Genomic DNA, 15,094 nt, shown 5'->3' with positions numbered 1-15,094 from the left:
CCTACAATTCCCTCTGTCATGCAGAAGTTTGGGATTGAACTTGTGCGGGAGTTCCTCCGAGGCAAACACTTGGAAGATGATGTATAGGTAAGTTGATGCAAATATGGTGAATTTCACTAATGAGAACCAGAATGTTCTCCAGAATGGCTGGACGAGGTTACATTCTCACCAGCAGCTTAGGAGGCTTCCCTTTTCCTATATCCTCACCAACATTTGACCGTTATCCAGCTCTTTAAATTTGCAAAGCTCACATAGAACAATATCTTTCTTATTGTAATTTATATATGTCTGATTACGGGTGAGGCTGAGGATCAATTTTACTACCTGAGAGCTTATCCAAAGCAAGAGGGATTTCATAGCTAACTCCCGGCATGATTCAATAGGGCCAAATTAAGCAACACCATCAAAAAGCAAAGAGTCCTCCAGAAGATTGTCAACACTATACTAGAGGCTCTATTCAGTGAAATAAAGGAAGAACGATAAACACAAGGCACAGAGATTGGAAAGGGTGAAATAAAACTGAATTTATTCCTTGATGAGATTACCTTCTGTATAGAAAATTATAAGAAATCTACGAAAAAGCTACAAAAAATAATAAGGAAATATAAAAGTCTTCCACATATAAGGTCCATACGATGCAAAAAAAAAATTGTATTTCTGTATACAGAAAAATGGACAATTGGAAAATGAAATTATGAAGTAATACTTATAATGGCAACAGGAAGCTAAAAATATTAATAAAATGTGCATAGTACTGGTACCCTGAGAGCTAGAAATCATTGATGAGAGAACTTTTAAAGACTTAAACAAACATGGAGATATGGCATGTTCACAGACCAGAAGGCTCGAGTGTTAAGATGTACATTGACCCAAATTGGTCTCTACATTCAACACAATCTCAATCAAAATGCACGAAATATTTTGCATACATTGGTAAGCCAATTCTGAAATTTGTACCAAAACACAAAGTACCAGAAGAGTCAAAATCATTTTGCAAAAGAGCCAATTTGGAGGAGTTATACTACCTGACTTCAAGATTTACTATAAAGTTACAGTAATCAAGATAGTACTGTATTGGTGTAAAGAGTGACATGCAAATCAATGAAACAGACTAGAAATTCAGGAAATACACCCATGCATATTGATTTTCAACCAAAGTGCCAAGGTAACTCAATGAGGAAAGATCGTCTTTCCAACAAATGGTGCTGAAAGAATCGAGTATCAACTTCAGGAAAAGTTAACCTTGACCCTTATCCCACAACGTACACCATTAATTGAAACAGAGGAGAGGTCTAAAACTAAAAGCTCAAACAAAAATTTCTTTAAGAATTCTTAGAAGAAACTCTTCACAACCATGGCTAGGTATATTCCTTAGATAGTGCACAAAAAGCACAGGCCAAAGGAAAAAATGGACAGAAGATTGGACTTTATCACTATTAAAATCTCCCATTATTGGCAAGACACTGTTAAGAAACTGAAAAGGCAAACCACGTACTCAGAGAAAATATTCACGATAGACATTTCGGACAAAAAAGGAAGCGTTCAAGTATTCACAATACATAAAGAACCTCTGTAACTCAAGAAGACAACCCAATACAATGGGCAAACCATTTAAATGGGTACCTCAAAAAAGAAGATACATGAATGATCAATGAGAACATAAAAAGATGTTCAGCATCACTAGTCATGAGGGAAATCTAAGTTAAACCCGACATGAGGTATTTCTCTACCCTTACTATAATGGCTAAAATTTGAAAAGACTGATCAGGACAAGCATTGGTGAGAATGTGGGAATGGAAAACAGTTTGGCAGTTCCATATGAACTTAAACATGCACTTACCATACAGCCCGGTGATTTCGCTCCCAGCTATTTGCCTAAGAGAAATGAAAATGTATGTCTGAGCAAAGACTTATTCGTGAGTGCTCACAGCAGTTTTATCATAATAGCCAAAAAGTAGAAACAAACCAAATGTCTGCTAACAGGTACAGAAATCAATTGTGGTGCATCCGTACAATGGAATACTATACACACACAAAAAAAATTTATTTAAATTTTTTTATGTTTATTCATTTTGGAAAGACAGAGACAGAGCACAAGCAGGGGTGGGGCAGAGAGAGGGGGGGACACAGAATCTGAAGCAGGCTCCAGGCTCCGAGCTGTCAACACAGAGCCCGACACAGGGCTCGAACTCACGAACCGCGAGATCATGACCTGAGCCGAAGTCGGACGCTCAACCCACTGAGCCACCCAGGCGCCCCACTACACCAAAGTTTTTAAACATGAACCATGGGTAACTGAAACAACATGGCTGACTCTCAAAAGAATTTGGATGAATGAAATATGCCAAAAACAAAGTACCTACTGTATGAGTTCATTTGTGCGAAATTCTTAATCTAGTCTACACTATAGTGAGAGAAGCAGATAAGTGGTTGCCTGGGGCTGGAGGCGAAAGAATCGGATTAACTTGCAAAGTCTGATGGTGGTATTCTATGTCTAGCTTGTGGTCGTGGTTACCCAAGTCTATAAAGTATACCTCGATAAAACTAACAAAAATTAATGCAAATTGGCTTGGCTACAAAGCAAATTATAAAAGGCAAACACAGCCTCAAAACAAGATTCTGAGTTGGGAAAAAAATAACTTATGAGCAGCCCAAAGATCCAAGATTGTTTGAAATATTTTATCAGATTGATGAATGAGGCACACTAGACATTTTATAACAGAGGCACGGTAGATCTTAGGGAAGAAAACTCTCAAGTGCAAAGAAAGTATAAAATTGTACATGTGTGTATGTTTCCTGGAGAAGGGTGGGGTTGTAAGTTAGCAATGTGGTTATTAAATTAGCAAAAGGAAGGAGGGCACCTGTTGGGATGAGCACTGGGTGTTGTATGGAAACTAATTTGACAACACATTTCGTATAAAAAATAAAAATACAAAAATAAAAGTGTGAGACATTTTGAGGAAATAAATACACAAATAAATAATAAAAAAATAAATTAGCAAAAGGAGGGCTTCAGTGGTTATGCTGCAAGCTACAAGAAATATGAAAACAGCTACAACAGATGAATAATACTTGAGATTTCTTGATAAGGAATGCTAAAATATATACATATTAGAATTAACACAGAGGGAAACACGTTCTAATGTCTTTGAAAGCAAAATAACAAGGCTTGATCCCTGCAACAGTATAATTTTTCTATATAATTCAAGAGCGCAGAAATATGACTCATGTCAGACAGTAAAAAGTTCAAACATGGCATCGTCATCAGCTATGTCAAATAGTGTATAAATATGCTATTAGGTGGGGCAAGCCACAGACGTCTCTCCGTTTGACAATTCCCTTCTCCTATTAAAGGATTTAAGAAAAGATCCTCAACTTCAGTGAAAAATATGACCATTGAGGGGTGCCTGGGTGGTTCGGTTGGTTAAGTGTCCAAGTCTTGATTTCGGCTCAGGTAATGATCTCACGGTTCCTGAGTTCGAGCCCTGTGACAGCACAGAGCCTGGTTAGGATTCTCTCCCTCTTTCTCTCTGCCCCTCCCCACTTGCACTCTCTCTCAAGTAAATAAATAAATAAACTTTAAAAATATGACCATTGAGTGGAGAGAGGGAAAGAGTACTACACCCGTGACCAGAAAAATACACGATGAAGATTCATCTCTCCTCAAAGAGAATATCTTTTGGTTATTATTTACTATTTTGCTTGGCTCTCTCTTCTCTAATCCAATCTCTACTACCCTCAAGTAACCCAGAATGAAAACCTAGCAAATATTATCCCATATTTTCCTCTTAGTCCACATAATCATTTACAAAGTGATTTTGCCTAATCATACAGAGAGGTAACTTTTATCACCATCTTACAAAAATTGATTACACATACCTTGTCTTTTTTTTTTTTTCATTTAAAAATACACCATGGGATCTCTCCCATTCACCTCTCAATACAGCTCTAATTCGTTGTTTTTGGCAGTTTTATAATAATCCACTGTGGATGACCCATAATTTAGTTAAAGATTTCCTCACACACACATTCTTATAAACGAGATTCTCTGTGTGTAACGTAGAATCACTAGGAGTGGTGTTGATGAGTCAAAGGATACATATTTTGTAAATTTGTATAGATAGAATACTCTTACCTTTGCAGTCCACAATCAATAGTGTTGTCTAAGTTTTTTCCAGTCTGGTAGTGAAAGTGATATTCCATTGTTATTTTATTTGCATTTACCTAATTACTTTGAACACCGTTTAATCCATTTTCAGTAATTTGGATGTTGTCTTTCGTAAATGGCCTGTTCATTTCTTTGCACATTTTTCTGCTGGATTCCTTATCTTCTTTTTAATTTGTCAGAACTCATTATATATTACAGATATAACCTTTCTTTCTTTTTTTTTTATATTTTTTTTTTAATTTTTTTTTTAAATTTTTTTTTTTCAACGTTTATTTATTTTTGGGACAGAGAGAGACAGAGCATGAACGGGGGAGGGGCAGAGAGAGAGGGAGACACAGAATCGAAAACAGGCTCCAGGCTCTGAGCCATCAGCCCAGAGCCCGACGCGGGGCTCGAACTCACGGACTGCGAGATCGTGACCTGGCTGAAGTCGGACGCTTAACCGACTGCGCCACCCAGGCGCCCCTATAACCTTTCTTTCTGAACTCTGTGTGGCAATCCTCTGTTTCACAGGTCTCTTATTTACTCCCTTAACTATAATTTTCAACATTTACGAAATCTGTGTAACAAATAAGTCCATTTTTTCTGTCTTAGCTTCTGAGTGTATCATCTTATCTAAGATTTTTCTCATCCCTAGATTATCCCTGTAGTCTCTGACATTGTCTTCCAGAGTTTGTATGATCTTAATCTTTAACAGTTAAGGCTTGGTCCATTTGGAATTTTCTTTCTTATTTGGTATACGATAGCGGTGCATTTTTATTTTCTTCCAGATGAAGAGCTAATTATGCTATCACCATTTGATAATGACATAATTATCTCACTAAGTCAAAATCCTCTTTTGACTTGTAAAAAATTCTTATATATATATTAGATATATATCAAACTTCTATTTCTACTTGCCTATTTCTATACCAATATCACCAATACCCCCTTTATTTTTGTTCCCCAAGAAATCTGAAATCCTTCCGAGGCCTCCGGTTTCCTCACAGACATCTCAAGCAGTGTCTGGTTTCTCCGTCACACGTTCATAGCACTAGGCCCGGAGGAAGACCACCCCTCGTTCTTCCTTCTCACTGCTGCACCCATACCATCGTCCTCCCTTCTGCCCCGTCCCTTCCAGCGTTGGACGCTGTGCAACCAGCCTGCACAACCCCTGACCCGTCATGTGCGGGGTCGTGTACTGACGCCAGGTTGATCTTCCTTATTCTTCTAAGACTTTTAGCTTCTAGATCAGTGTCATTATTTATTTATTTTTTTAGTTTATTTATTTTGAGAGAGAGAGAGCACACAGGTGAAGGGCAGAGAGAGAAGGAGAGAGAGAATCCCAAGCAGACTCCGCGCTGTCATCGCAGAGCCTGATGCGGGGCTTGAACTCACGAACTCATGACCTGAGCCGACGTCAAGAGTCGGACGCTTAACCGACCGAGCCACCCAGGCGCCCCATGCTGTCACTATTTCTAATCAGTCAAGATTTTGTCGGGGTGCCTGGGTGGCTCGGTCGGTTAAGTGTCCAACTCTTGATCTCAGCTCAGGTCTCGATCTCGGGGTCATGAGTGTGGGCTCCACAGCGGGCATGGAGTATACTTAAAAAAAAATAAAATACACTTTAAAAAATGACTTTCCCCAATCACCATCCTACATCCACTCCCTCAAAGTTCTTTGGTTACATTCACCAGTGATTCCCACAAAGCTAAACTCGAGAGCCAGTTCTCAGTCTTATCTTACTTTCCCTAGCAGCTGCAGCTTCCTGTGTTGTGAGGGACTTCGTTATCCACTTGGCTTCCAGAGCATTGCCTGGAACCCGAGGGTTCTCTCCCCAAAGCTGTTCGTTACTTACACTCACTCCCTTGCCCGCTTCCCCCTTTCATAGCGTTAAACATCAGTTACATGTTACTTGCAAATGAAATCCGCAGCCCTTCTTCTGCCCTGAACTCAAGATGCCTGTATTCAGCTACCTTCTCGACATTTTCACTTGTAGGTCTAATAGACATCTAAAACATCACTTCTACAGCAGTCAGGATTCGGGAAAGGAAACTGAAACCACATTAGCTCTTGTAAGCAAATGGACTCCATGCAAAGATCTGAATATGCATGCTTAATGGAAGTGCTACGGGGTACAGAAGGGAAGGGAGGCAGAGTGAGCCAATCAAAGAATCCCAAGAGGGGCGCCTGGGTGGCTCAGTCGGTTGGGCGTCCGACTTCAGCTGGGGTAGTGATCTCACAGTCCGTGGGTTCGAGCCCCACGTCGGGCTCTGTGCTGACGGCTTGGAGCCTGGAGCCGACTTCAGATTCTATGTCTCCCTCTCTCTCTCTGCCCCTTCCCCACTCATGCTCTGTCTCTGTCTCAAAAATAAATTAAAAAAAAAATCTGAAAAAAAGAATCCCAATAAAATGCTCCAAAATCAGCCACTCAGTTTTCCTTCCCACCTGTTCCCTTCACAGTCTACGTCAGTAAAACAAAACAGACCAAACTACAACGATCTTTTACTGTGTGCCAAGTGTTTTACATAGGACTCATGTATATGTAACTCAGCCCTTCTAACAACTTGATGAGGTAGACACTATTAGCCTCATTTTATAGACAAAAAAAAAAAAAAAAAAAAACCGAGGCGCAGAAAGGTCAAGTAACTTTCCAAGTTGCACAGCTAGTGAGTTGCAGAGAAAAGTTTTAGGCCCATGTTGTCCGACTAAAGAGTCTGGTATCTTAATTCCTGTGCTACACCAGTAATGCTGGTTTCCCAAGCGCAAAATGTTATAACTTATTTTTCTTTTGCTTATTCTCTACCCCTCCATGTTTTGTCTGTTTCGTGCACTACTTTATCTCCAGTAACTAGAACAAGGTTTAGCTCCTATCTGGAGATCAGTAAATACCAGTTAGATAAATGAATACATGAATGTCATTATAAGCGTTTCCTATCATATTCCACTACCTGGTAAGGCAACTCTTCGCATGATTTTTCTTTTACAAACATGTTGGCTCTTTTCTGGCATGGATTTTTCCATTTAGATTTTGAATTCACTGAGCACACGGTTTGTCTGTACAGCTCGAACAGACCTCTGGTACCCTGTAGATGCGAGATTATTCCTTGTTGGCTCTTTGGAGTTCATGCATGGTGATTGGCACATCCAAAAAGTGGAAGCAGTGGGAGGCAGGAGAGAAGCAGGTGCACGGCAAGTTCCCGGATGAGAAGCAGGAGTAATGAGGCCACTGTTCATCTCCTGTGGGGCCTATTTTGGACCAGGTGGATAAAGCATACTAATGCGGGAATGGCAAGTGACCTTGACCTTTTCCTGGGGTTTCAGAAAGCTCTGTGCTGCACACTCATCCCCGACTCCCTCTGCATTATGACCCTAATCCCAAATCTCATATCCTTGTCTTCGGGATCATTCCCAGTCCCAGAAGAAAGCTCTGCATGAGGTCTCTCTTCTCATAATACCCAAAAACTTCATGTGGCCCCAGAGGCCAATATTGTCTTAGAAGAGGCAGACATGATGACTCTGCTCCTTTCTTCTCTAGCATTTTCTATTTTTGCTCTCCATATGGCTAGAGAATATTTTTGACATATGAACTAATGTGACTTCTTGGTATCTCCACTCCCATACTTCGTCCCACCAATTGGAACGACTGGACCATTTTATTACCATCCAGAGACGGGGTGTGGCAGCATAGAGCAAAAGAAGTATCTTCCGAGCTTTTGAAACTCAAAACCCTATACTCCTTGGAGAAGGAATTTTGAATATTTTAATGTTTATTTATATTTGAGAGAGAAAGAGATAGAGACAATGCGTGAGCGGGGGAGGACGGAGACACAGAATCTGAAGCAGGCTCCAGGCTCTGAGCTGTCAGCACAGAGCCCGATGCGGGGGTCAAACCCATGAACCGTGAGATCATGACCTGAGCCGAAGTCAGACGCTCAACCGACTGAGTCCCCCAGGTGCCCCCATAGAACGAGTTTTGAAAGACCCCTCGAGAGGAAGGGAAAGACATCCTCGCTCCCTAGGCTAGAATGGAAATCCGCAGGCTAGGGCAAAAGAGAAAATCACAGGGGAAGCAAGAGAAAGCGTTGGGTCCCAAAGAGAGGACCTCACCCCAGGAGTAGGCAAATCGCCCCAGAAAGGTATAGAAAATCTGAAGGCAGGAGAGACTGGCCAGGGGACAGGTCACGGAAGTGGCAGATGACAAAGCAGAACTGGAAACGGGAGCCTTAGCATCCTACGTTTTCCTTCTCCCAGCACAGTGCTCACTATGTGGCCCGACATGACACAGATGAAGAGGACGGAGGGACCGGAAAGGATCGCTGGGTGAGGAAAGGTAGGTAACCCTTCAGTGACCTGCATGACCATTTCAGCCCAGAAAGGACGGACGGATGCACGTGCCATCAAATATCAGGGTGGACACACGAAACGGAAGACAGAAGGAGCCTCTGACACGCTGAGACACGTAGCGTCCTTCAGAATTCAGGCACAGCCCCCGAGGGAAGGGAAAAGAGCCTGAATTGACTCACAGTGATTTGTGGCTACCCTACAGATTAGGATTTTAAAATAAAAATTGAGTTCTTTTAGAAAATGTTGCACGCCTTATTTGTGGACTGAAATGAATTTGCATCTAGAATGTCAGACTTTGACTTCCTGTAACTACATCTATACCTTGCAGGTTTTCGGATGTTGCTTAGATTTCTGTAACGATTTATCAATTTCCTCGTCCTTATCCATTTATGTTGCCATTTTTCATAGCATCCACATGCTATTTGCAGCCCTTCCAGTGTTTTCTCTTTCCAATGCATTCCCTCCATGTATCGTTAAATTATTCAGGAAAATTTCCTTCAGGGCACAAGTCTTATTTGAATCCAATCAATTGTTCTAAGTATGTGTAACCTTGGAAGGGGGAATAGAAAAATAACAAAAAATAATGCAAATCTGCTAGGTAGAGAAAAGCTGATAATTAGTCACAGTCCTGGTTAAAGGGCATTTGGAGAATCTGGTTATAGATCACCAACTGCTTAGAAATATCCGTGCAAACAGAAGCTCCCAAATGTCCTCTGATATTTTCTTTTGTCAAGGACAGGACTCGTGGGGGAAAAAAAAAATACCTGTCACGTCTGTCGAGTTCAGGGAAAGGCACTAGTCACTTCTAACGGTAACGATTTCCCTATCCCCCAAACTCCCAAGTCTCACCTATAAAAGCCCCACTGCGGATTTTTTTTCCACATCCCTTAAACTCAATAGGTTGGTGAGTCCCTCCTCTCAGGCCACGTGTATTTTCAACGAACACAGTTATCATAATATAGCATGTTTCATCAATGACCTCCGAGAGATACCTTAACACGGCATAAATGGAGATGAAAAGACAACTGAAGTGTCAGTGACGTAAGAGAGGTCAGATGTCGCGGTTAATGGAGAACAGGAGGAAGGGGTAAGAATCGCTCTGTCGTGGAAAGTCACACAAGACAACACAGAAGTAAATAATGTTAACAAAATGATCCCTGTGGGTTGTTTTTTTTTTTTTTTTTTAATTCGGGCATAATTAGCAGATCCCTGTGTTGTTTTTTAAACAAAGAACTTGAAAGCTTATGTTTCTGTATTACCAATATGAAGCTTTAGCAAACGTCTTTGGGGACCAAAAGAAAATAAGAAACCACAGATGGGAGTCATTCTCAAAACTGTTTGATTCACCTATATCCCTACCCACATAGAGAATTTGCTTCATTTTCATAAATTAAATGTTACGAGTAGAATTCGGGATTTCTGCAAGGAGCCAAACTTTCACATAAATCCCGACTCACGCTCCCAGTGGTCTCCTACTACAACTATAATTAACAGATATTATGTGCCTGGCGTGTGTAACCTGCAGATGTTAATGTATTATACTAATGATGTCAGCAATTTTCCTGTTAATTTGTATTTTACTGCTGCAGTAAATGACCTAAATAGCTCCAACGCTTCGACGCAGGTTTGGTTCTGCATATTAACACGTAGCAGGAAGGGAGAGGAGGCCGCCTGCTTGCGACGAGCTTGGCAAATAACTGAACAAGTTTACGACGAAGGAGCGCGGTCCTGGAGCGTCACCCAGACGGATATATGAACCCAAGCTCGGCAGCCGCCACAGGAGGATGCAGACGTTGTTGAGTGCCGGTCCATCTCGAAAAGAATGGATACTGTTATGTTCCTTTTTTTTTTTTTTTCAAACATATGTGTATTTCTTTTAAAAGACTCGGAACATAAAAATAACACTTAGTATTCAGGCATAGCCTCTCCCCCATTAGCTCTGATTGTATTTTCTCAGGAACTTGGATAAATGCTTCTGTTATGACACCTTTGCTAAGCTGCAATGAATCCTGGCATTTTAATAGGGAAAAACTGCCATGTATCATTACAGTATAGGGACTCCAGTACCATTCTGCTTGCCATCTTGGGAATGAGCAATGCTTTGGCTGTGTGAATGCGTATGCGGAACCTTTTGTTTTTTGGAAAGAAAAGGCTTTTGCGTTGGTTAGACAACTGGTTATTTTGCAAACAAGTGGAATTCAAGCAGCTCCTTTCCAACTAGGTTTTATGACATCATGGGACGTCTCATAACTTCTCATTAGGGTTCTTGGCAGACCGCAGTTCAGAGGTCGACCATACGCAAGTCCTTCCAAAGAAATACAGTCTGATTCAAAGATTGGGCATCCATAATAATAATGAACTGGCCAGGGGCCATAATGCAGGGTCACCTTACGACGAGTAGCCAAATGATGTTTGTAGATCTCAGTCGCATGCCTCTGTTGTGCCAAACAATCCGAGCCATATGTAATGTCCCTATCCAATTAATAGCCACCCTAATTTCCCAAAATCCAGTAAAAATGTGTCAAGGACATTTGAGAGAATTTCCCAATATAGATTCAAATTTGTGGATGGTGCTTTCTCCCCCCCCCCCCCATTTTCAGTGTTCCCTCTTACCTTTCCACGCGAAATTGATTTATGGCCCAATTTAGAGAGGCATTCTGCTCAGAAAATAGCCATTATTTCTTTGCACAGAGGCAAGAATCAACTTCAGAGGACTCACCGCTAGTTATAGCAGCCCATGATACCCAGCCCTGGTGGACTTCGGTGGAACTTGATGACTTGCTGGTTAGTGCCAGAGAGGACCAAAGACGCGTAGAAGGCGACACGAGTATCAAAAAAAGAGGGAAATAAGACAAAAGGGAAGCCAATTAGGCACTGAGGACTCGTTTATAGCGCCTGGCACATGGTAGGCAACCGACGCATAGTGATTAAGCAAGGAACACAAAAGGGAGAAAATGAGTGGCGGTCCTCGCTCCCAACGAGTGACTGCTCTCGAGGTAGATTAGTCTGCAGTGTAAGGGAGAAAGTACGGGCAAACTCCGGCACAGATGATTGCACAAGAAACCAGGAACTCTCGCACTTTGAGTCTATTTCTTCATCTGTAAAATGGGATGGGGGGATGGGCTACACGTTGCCCAGCTCCCCAGCGTTCATGTGTGTGCAGATGGGCGTGTGTGATATAAAATCCAACATTTATTTCTTATTTTCAACATTTCTTTCTTTCAGGGTTGATTTAGACCCAGTCTCATGCCAGTTCTTTCTGGTTCATATATTTTACGGCAATACCTAGCGCTGAGAAACCCTTTCGTATCAAGAGGTTAAGATGAGTAAGAAACGTGTCAAACTGAAACACTTTCCCTCAGTTACCATGAGGTGATAAGGTTAAAAATGTAATTCATAGATTAATTGGATCACATGGGTCAATAAAATGACTCTTGCATTTATACAGTAAGTTTTAGCAACACAAAGGGAAAGTCTCAATCTATGAGAGCCTGGAATATTATCAGGTGTGTTAGGATCATGCCCTAAGAAATCAATTATTTTCTGACACCCTTGAAATATGGGTCTTTGCTCTTTTAAGCTCTCGTTAAGGAAGTGATGCTGGCAGCTGTTGGGCAGAGCAGAATTCTTCATATGACTGCAAAAAAAAAAAAAGAAGAAGAAGAATACGTCCAAGCTCAAAGGCATGTGCTAAGAATCGTTTCGGACGGATTTTAATCTTGAACTTGAAGGAAAAAATGTTTAAATATGGCATGTTTACTTTGAAGTAGTATGACAATTTATAAAAATGGAACGGTTAACTGTCCAAACTGAGAAAGTTGTGAGTTTTTTTTTAATTAAGATGTCACTGCTAGATGTCATTTGAGAAGGAAAAGTGCTATGTACAATAAACTCTGTGTGTGTGTGTATAATGTATGTACTGTTTCAGTGTAACCAATATTTTTCTAGTAAAGTTCCACTATATCTAAGCCTTTAAATGTATTCACAGGTTGTTTTGAATATTCTCCCATTATGTTTTTAATCTCTACACTGTTTATTGTTAAATTCCTCATGCTTTCTTTTATTTTTGCCAACTTTATGATTTGTTCCTTTGAGTAGTCTCGCGTGAGACATTTGCCTGTTTTCAGGCAAAAAAACCCTTACTATGTTTAGTAAGTTTCTGTAATTTGTATCATTCTCTTTGTTCTGTTTACTTTTACTTCTCTTCTTCTGTATTTGTGAGCTGAATACAACATATTAATTCATGGCATTATTTTATATATAACACTTTGTGGCTAAAATTTTCCATCCACGTACTAGTGAAGCCTCTTTGCTCATTTCTAAAAAATTTTTTTAACAGTTAGTTTATCTTTGCGAGATAGAGACAGAGCGTGAGCAGGGGAGGGGCAGAGAGAGAGGGAGACACAGAATCCGAACCAGGCTCCAGGCTCCGAGGTGTCAGCACAGAGCCCGATGCGGGGCCTGAACTCATGAACCGTGAGATCATGACCTGAGCTGAAGTCGGACACTTAACCGACTGAGCCACCCGGGCGCCCCTGCTTTGCTCATTTTTGAATTGAGGTGCTTTTCTTGTCATTTGGTCCCCAATAAATCATAATTTCCATTAGGTTTTGTCACTGACTCATGAGTTGTTAAAAATTATACATTTCATTATCAGACATATGAGAAAGTGCTGTCGCCCCCCCCCTTGCTATTTACTTCATTTTACTTAATTTTGTTGTAATCACAAAATGTGATCTGCATGGTATCAATCCTTTAGTGTTTAGACTTCTTTTGCAGCCTAGTTCAAGGTGATTTTTTGGTAAATATTCCACGTGCGCTTAAAAAAGATGTACAATGAAACCTTGAATTGTGAGTAACTTGTTCTGCAAGTGTTCCACAAGACGAGCAAACATTTCTAATAAACTGTAACTTGATAAACGAGCGATGTCTTGCAATACGAGTAGTACATTATGAAGAATGTCATTCTCATCACAACTGAACCAATGGTTCCTTTTTTTTTTTAATTTTTTTAATAGTTATTTTTGAGAGAGAGACAGAGTGCGAGCAGGGGAGGGGCAGAGAGAAAGGGAGACATAGAATCTGAAGCAGGCTCCAGGCTTCAAGGTGTCAGCACAGAGCCCGATGCAGGGCTCTAGCTCACGAACCATGGGATCACGACCTGAGCCAAAGTCGGACGCTTAACCGACTGAGCCACCCAGGTGCCCCTGAGCCAATGGTTCTTGAAATTCGCTTTGATATACAAGCGCTTTGGATTACAGGCATGTTTCCGGAACACATTAATGTTCACAGACCAAGGATTTACTGTGTTCCCTATTTGTTGGGGGAAGTACTCTGTATCTATCCATCCACTGGGCTTGTTTATTGAGTTGATCACATTATAGGTATTCATATTATTTTTTCCATTTTATTTATTGATGTTATGTTTGTTCTTTTTCAAAAAATATCTCTCCAGTTCATTCATTATGACTTCTGGATTTTCTTTTACCTTCGTCATCATTGTAGACATACTTGTCGTCTTTTCCAGATCATTCTGTTATCTGCATTTCTTGGTTGGCTAAATCTGTAGCTTTTTATATTAGTTGGCTCTTGTTCGTGGTAGCTGGTTTCATCACGTACTCTGTATTTTTTTAATGTGGCTAATCCCCATTTTAAAGTTGCTTTATCTGTTTTTGTCTTGTTTTTCTCATTCAATTTTACGTGCCACAGGTTGAAAAAATGCCCGTACAAAGTTGTTTTGTATTTCCCTTTGAGGGGGCTCCCATACAGATTTTGATGGCCCTTGCCCCATTTTTATTTTATTTTGAGAACTTGTAGGATTAACCCACATGAGCACTGTGAGATTAGAACCCACGCCTATATGTGGCACACATCTGGGATTTCTCACAAGTGATTTTTCTAGTTCTTTTCACACCAGATGAGGAAGCAGACAGAGGCTGAGTTTCCTTGCTGCTGTCAAAGCTAGTTGAGGACATTTTTGCAATCCTCTTTTAAAAAGTTTTTACTGAAGGGGTGTCTGGGTGGCTCAGTTGGTTAAGCATCCAACTCTTGATTTCAGCTCAGGTCATGATCTCATGGTTTGTGAGTTCGAGCCCCACGTTGGGCTTTGCTTGGGATCCTCTCCCTGCCTTTCTCTCTGCCTCTCCCTTTTTCAGTCAAAATAAATAAATAAACTTAAAAAAAATGTTTTAAACCATAAAAAATAAAATAAAAAGTTTTTACTGAAACATAATATACATAGAGAAAAGGACACTTACAGGGGCACCTGGGTGGCTCAGTCAGTTGAGCATCCGACTTCACCTCAGGTCATGGTCTTGAGGTTCGTGAGTTCGAGCCCCACGTCAGGCTCTGTGCTAACAAACAGCTCAGAGCCTGGAGTCTGCTTCAGATTCTGTATCTCTCTCTCTCTCCCCCTCGCCTGCTCATGCTCTGCCTCCCTCTGTCTCTCGAAAATAAATAAATGTGAAAGAAAGAAAGAAAGAAAGAAAGAAAGAAAGAAAGAAAGAAAGAAAAGGACATTTACAACTATACAGCTTGAAAAATTTTTCCAAACTTTCACCTTACATAATAAGTACCGTCATAATAATAATAATAATAATA

Source organism: Lynx canadensis, chromosome X (assembly GCF_007474595.2).
Source record: "Lynx canadensis isolate LIC74 chromosome X, mLynCan4.pri.v2, whole genome shotgun sequence".
NCBI classification, from domain to species: Eukaryota; Metazoa; Chordata; class Mammalia; order Carnivora; family Felidae; genus Lynx; species Lynx canadensis.
The sequence above is the reverse complement of the archived record's forward strand: the minus strand, read 5'-3'. Positions refer to the sequence as shown.